Here is a 7,090-nt window from a genome sequence, read left to right on the forward strand (position 1 = left end):
TAAGCCTGAACCTCATTTTTCCATGAGGTATTGTCCCCTTTTAGGTTAAGGATTAAACCTGAATCTCGTTCTTCCACGAGGTATCTTTCATCCCATCCAGGTTAAGGGCCAAGCCTGAGCCTTATTTCGATGAGGTGAATCTTCTTCTTTATTCTCCATTCCATATCTACCATCATCATCTGAATTAATTCTTTCACACCCAGCCAGATTTTTCTAACTGGGGCATTTTTATAGTCCAAATTTGGTGTGTTTTTCTTTGCCACTAAGCTCGGCTTATAACCAACTTAGTAGCAAAGAGGGGCATCTTTATACACTCTAAATTTTCATCCTCATCCAGTGTTTACATTTCATGTGTCGCTGCAGATCATTGCATGCATTTGACATGCCATTTTGTTGCATTGCATAGCATTGCATGTCATTACATCTCAATTTCGAAATCCCTAACCTAGATTTGCATATTTTTTATCATGTCATATCATCTTGTGTTTGATTTATTTTCATTTGAATTCCAAAACCCTATTTTTACAAAATATTTTTCTGAAAAACCCTAGTTTCAAGGCCATAGTCTTGCTATCAGGGGTATTTTGGTCATTTTGACCCCAATTTCGAATTTTTAAATATCATTTCCATATTTCTTTAATTTTATTTCTTATGTTTATCTCAAGGAATCATGAAAAAGGCTTATATCTAGCAAAATCCAGTAATTTCCAGATATTACTGGATAAGTCTTGAAAAGCTGACATTTCTTTACTAACAAGTTTGCTAGTTTTGCAGGGATATTGAAGACTTTATTTTCAGTTATTTAAATTCAATTAGTGATGTAAATTGTAATTAAATTTGGAATAAGAATTTCAATTCCTGCAATAGAATAGGATGCATTGCATATAGTTTGATTCTGCAAATTTTAATATATGATGAATGCATCATTCATGCACATATTTCAAATTCACTATGGTCTACATGAATGGCATGTGCACTAGCTCTTAGGGAGTTGACAAACTCGGTGGAATTTGTATTTATGACCATAGTCAGAATACGAATGAGACCCAAATTTATGATCTTCGTATTAGCCACATTCAGCCTACACTCTTAGGCTAACTTCAAAATGCACTGCATTTCTCAAAAATACAAAAAGATTTTCTCAATTCCTCAAAATCATGATTTTCAAATCTATATTCATTCATTTCACTCCATTTACAAATCCCAATCCCAATTCAAAGAAATCGATTTTCTTAAAGTTCTGAATTTTCAAAGGATATTTCAAGTATTTCTCAAGTTCAAACTCATGATTTTCCAAATCCTAACATCTTCAAAATCTAAAGTTAAAAAAAATTCAAACTTTTCTCAGAATTATCCAAGTTTTCCAAAATCGATTTTCACAAAATTTCAAGATTTCTTCATAAATCGATTTTCATTTTCCTTAGAAATATTCTCTCAACAAGGCTCACGGTTTTCTAAATGATAACTTTTCTAAGAATTTTCCAAGTATTTCAAATCTCAGAAGCAAACATCATGTTTTCAAATTTGCATTTTCAGAAATTCATAGCACATGTCTGATTCTTTGTGCATTTAGGAAATAAAACACGATTTAGACAAGTTGAGCAAAGCTAAGCACACTTTTGATCCTTAGTTCAATTACCCTTGGTAAAGGCACCAGGAACGGTTGAACCTCGTACCGACAGGCGAGTCCTATTCTTCGGAATTATCCTGCATTTTAAAACGGAGGCGACTTATTTTCAAAATCTTTTTCAAAGGTCAGTTTGACTTGCAAAAGTAAAATTTTGCAATGATAACAAGAAGGAAGCCCGAATCGAAACTCGAAACTTTAGAAATGGAATATAAAAAAAGGAAAAACCCGAGATAGAACCCGAATCTTCAAAATAAAAGATAAAAGAGAAAATCGAGTTTGAAAACTCGAAATTTCGATGTAACAATTGGTCCAATGTGAGTATCGGATCCAAAAAAAAGCCCGAGCTGGAACTCAAAACTGAGAAAATGGAATAAAAATGAGACCTGAGTCAGAACCCAGATCTGAAAATAAAGATAAAAGGGAAAATCGAGTTTGAAAACTTGAATTTTTGATGTAACAATTTGTCTGATGCGAGCATTGGATACAAAAGAAAGCCTGAGTTGGAACTCGAAACTTCAAAAATGGAAGATAAAGGGGAAAACCTGAGTCGAAACCCGAATCTTCAAAATAAAAGATAAAAGGGAAAATCGAGTTTGAAAACTTGAGTTTTCGAGGTAACAATTGGTCCAATGCGAGTATTGGATCCAAAAAGAAGATCGGGTCGAAATTCGAAACTCCGAAAATGGAATATATATAAGAGGAAAACCCGAGTCAGAACCCCGATCTTCAAAATAAAAGATAAAGAGAAAATCGAGTTTGCAAACTCGAATTTTCGATGTAACAATTGGTCCAATGCGAGCATTGGATCCAAAAGGAAGCCCGAGTCAGAACTCGAAACTCCGAAAATGGAATATATAAAAGTAAAAACCAGAGTCAGAACCCGGATCTTCAAAATAAAAGATAAAAGAGAAAATTGAGTTTGAAAACTCGAACTTTCGACATAACAATTGGTCCAATGCGAGCATTGGATCCAAAAGGAAGCCCGAGTCGCAACTCGAAACTTCGAAAATGGAAGATAAAGGGAAAAATCCAAGTCGAAACCCGGATCTTCAAAATAAAAGATAAAAGAGCAAATCGAGTTTCAAAACTTGAATTTTCGACGTAACAATTGGTCTGATGCAAGCATTGGATCCAAAATGAAGCCCGAGTCAGAACTCGAAACTTCAAAAATGAAATATAAAAATGAGACCCGAGTCAGAACCCAGATCTTTAAAGTAAAGACAAAAGGAAAAATCGAGTTTGAAAACTCGAATTTTTGACGTAACAATTGGTCTGATGCAAGCATTGGATCCAAAAGGAAGCCCGAGTCGGAACTCAAAACTTCGAAAATGAAATATAAAAATGAGACCCGAGTCGGAACCCAGATTTTCAAAGTAAAGACAAAAGAGAAAATCGAGTTTGAAAACTCTAATTTTCGACGTAACAATTGGTCCGATGCGAGCATTGGATCCAAAAGGAAGCCCGATTCGGAACTCGAAACTTCGAAAATGGAAGATAAATGGGAAAACTCGAGTCAGAACCTGGATCTTCAAAATAAAAGATAAAAGAGAAACTCAAATTTTCGTGGTAACAATTGGTCCAATGCGAGCATTAGATCCAAAAGGAAGCCCGAGTCGTAACTCGAAATTTCAAAATGGAATATATATAAGGGGAAAACATGAGTCGAAACCTGGATCTTTAAAATAAAAGATAAAGAGGAAATCAAGTTTGAAAACTTGAATTTTTGATGTAACAATTGGTCCAATGCGAGCATTGGATCCAAAAGGAAGCCCGAGTTGAAACTCGAAACTCTGAAAATGGAATATATAAAAGGAAAAAACCCGAGTCAGAACCCGGATCTTCAAAATAAAAGATAAAAGAGAAAATCGAGTTTGAAAACTCAAATTTTCGACGTAACAATTGGTCCAATGCGAGCATCGAATCCAAAAGGAAGCCCGAGTCAGAACTCAAAACTCTGAAGATGGAATATAAAAAGGGGAAAACCTGAGTCGAAACCCAGATCTTCAAAAGAAAAGATAAAAGAGAAAATCGAGTTTGAAAACTCGAATTTTCGACGTAACAATTGGTCTGATGCAAGCATTGGATCCAAAAATAAACCCGAGTCAGAACTCGAAATTTCGAAAATGAAATATAAAAATGAGACCCAAGTCAGAACCCAGATCTTTAAAGTAAAGACAAAAGGGAAAATCGAGTTTGAAAACTCAAATTGTTGACGTAACAATTGGTTCGATGAAAGCATTGGATCCAAAAGGAAGCCCGAGTCGGAACTCAAAACTTCAAAAATGAAATATAAAAATGAGACCCGAGTCGGAACCCCGATCTTCAAAGTAAAGACAAAAGGAAAAATCGAGTTTGAAAACTCGAATTTTTGATGTAACAATTGGTCCAATGCGAGCATTAGATCCAAAAGGAAGCCCGAGTCGGAACTCGAAACTCCAAAAATCGAATATAAAAATGAGACCCGAGTCGGAACCCAGATCTTTTAAAGTAAAAAGGGAAAATCGAGTTTAGAAACTCAAATTTTTGACGTAACAATTGGTCCAATGTGAGCATTGGATCCAAAAGGAAGCTCGAGTCGAAACTCGAAACTTCGAAAATGGAATATAAAAATGTGACCCGGGTCAGAACCCAGATCTTTTAAAGTAAAAAGAGAAAATCGAGTTTAGAAACTCGAGTTTTTGACGTAACAATTGGTCCAATGCAAGCATTGGATCCAAAAGGAAGCCCGAGTCGAAACTCGAAACTTTGAAAATGAAATATAAAAATGAGACCCGAGTCGGAACCCAAATCTTTAAAGTAAAGGCAAAAGGGAAAATCAAGTTTGAAAACTCGAATTTTCGACGTAACAATTGGTCCAATGCGAGCATTGGATCCAAAAGGAAGCCCGAGTCAGTACTCGAAACTTCAAAAATGGAATATAAAAATGAGACCCGAGTCGAAACCCAGATCTTTAAAATAAAGATGAAAGAGAAAATCGAGTTTGAAAACTCGAATTTTTGACGTAACAATTGGTCCAATGCGAGCATTGGATCCAAAAGGAAGCCCGTGTCAGAACTTGAAACTTCGAAAATGAAATATAAAAATGAGACTCGAGTCAGAACCCAGATCTTTTTAAGACGAAAGTAAAAATGAAAAATAAAACCTGGGTCGGAACTCAGATGGGAAGGAAATAATTCTAACCCGAAAGTCGGATTCTCGAGGGATTGACAAAATGGCATGAATAGACTTTGACAATTATGAAGAAGATGAGAGATTTATTCAAGATTCTTGACCCAAGATGGTCTAAGGATTGAATTATTTATGATGGTTTCAGGATTACCCCTTATCCTGAAGGAGAATAGATTAAAACGGTGAAGGCCCACATTGAAAAAGGCCAAGGAGAAACCACAGACTGTAAATATGCGGCGTATGAATGGAAAGTGTGTTCATTTGACATTTGACGCGCTTCCTCACGAAACGATGGCAGTCCTGCTGCATGGTTTTCCAGTAATATCCTGCTCGGATGATCTGCTTGACGAGTGTTTGGTAGCCAACATGGGCACCACAAATTCCCTCGTGTGCCTCTTGGACAACTTCTATAGCTTCGTCTTTGTCTAAGCATCTGGCATACTCAGAACTGAGCCCACAATGATAGAGAGTATTGGCAAGGATGAAATAGTGGGCTGACATGCGCTGGATTGTACGTTGCTCCCTTGTTGGCATCTCCGATGGAAATTCACCTGTTTCAATAAAACCTTTGATGTCTTGGTACCAAGGCTTCTCTTTCTGAGTAGCTTGGTTTACTTGTTCAGCTGGAACGAAGGCATGTTGATCAAGTTTGTCAATTTTGAAGGAACGACAGGATTCACTGTCTCTGAATGAACAAATGGAGTCGAGACAGGCCAAACCATCAGCTATATGGTTGTATTCTCTCTTGATGTGATTGAGCTGAAATTCTTTGAAGTTGCCTATGAGAGCTAAGACAATCTTCTGATAGGGGATCAATTTTGAGTCTTTGACTTGTCATTCAACACTAACTTGACTAACAACAAGCAGCAAATCACCGAAGGCATATACTCTTTTGACATTGAATTTTTGTAGAATCTTGAGGCCTTGTATCAAAGCTTCGTACTCGGCCATGTTGTGAGTACATTGAAAGTTGAGCTTAAGAGAATAAGGGACCATCTCCTTTTCGGGAGTGATTAACAAGATCCCAATCCCTATACCGGACATATTCCTAGCTCCATCGAAAAAAAGGGTCCAAACTGGAGATTCTTGAACATTACAGATGCGATCGTTGGGAAAATCATCTTTTGCCTTGATCTCCTCTGTCAACAGGAAGCCCACCAACTGATCTGCGATAAACTGGCCCTTAACCAACTTTTGAGACACTGTGATCATGCAAAATTTTTCCTCTCGTTCCTCTTTTCCTTTCTAGCCTCTATTTCTTTTTGAAGGGGAATAAAAAAATAGAAAAGAAGAGAGAATAAAAAAAAGGAAGAAGAGAGAGGAACTCTTTTGCAAGGTCTCATCTGACCAAAATTTAAAAAATGTTTAAAAATTACTTGCCTCTGTTTTAAAATTTTGCGGGAAAAATGGAGAGACGAGATTCGTTCATCGGTATGAGGTTCGACCATTCCTGGCGCCTTTACCAGGGGTAATCGAACCAAGGATTGAACTTTATGCCTTTTGCTTTGCTAAAATATCATCTAAGAATTTATTCTAAGTCTAAATGCATAAAGAATCATGCTTGTGCGATGCAAATGCAGAAATGTATGCTTTTGAGAAAGTATTTTGGAAACTTAGGATTTTTCAAGTGATTCTAAGATGAATTGGATAATAGGGTGAAGAAATGGTTTTTTTGAAAGTTGAATCTTACTTAGAACTTGAGATAGATCTGAAAAGGATATTTGAGGTTCTAAGTCTTAGAATAATCAGAGTTTGGGAAAATAAATCTTGATTTGAAAAGGATAAAGAAAAAGGGGAATTTTGAAGCTGAGATAGAAAATTTGAAGTTTCTAAGGCCTAAATAGACTTTGAATTTTGATTTTTTGAATATGGATCTCGAAGTAGATGATGAAATTTGGAATGGAATTGAATTCCAGATTTAATGTTTGAAATCAGGATGGAATTTGGATTTTGAGAAATCCAAATAGAATTTGAAAAATAGATTTGAATTTAAGAGGTCCAAATGTGATTTGAAAATGGAGTTAGTTTTGCAATCTGGGAATCAAGATGGAGTTGGATCCGAGGTCTGGAATCCAAAATGGAGTTGGATCCGAAGTTTGGGATCCTAAATGGAATTTGAATCCGAAGTCTGAGGTCCAAGATGGAGTGGGATCCAAAATCTGGAATCCTAAATGGAATCTGGATCCGAAGTCTGGGATCCAATATGAAGATTGGATTTGGAAATCTGGATCCGAAGTTTAAGATCCAAGATGGTGTTGGATTCGAAATCTAGGATCCTAAATGGAATTGGAT

The sequence above is a fragment of the Nuphar pumila genome, chromosome 1, assembly GCF_984573655.1.
Source record: "Nuphar pumila chromosome 1, dmNupPumi1.hap1.1, whole genome shotgun sequence".
Taxonomy (NCBI): domain Eukaryota; kingdom Viridiplantae; phylum Streptophyta; class Magnoliopsida; order Nymphaeales; family Nymphaeaceae; genus Nuphar; species Nuphar pumila.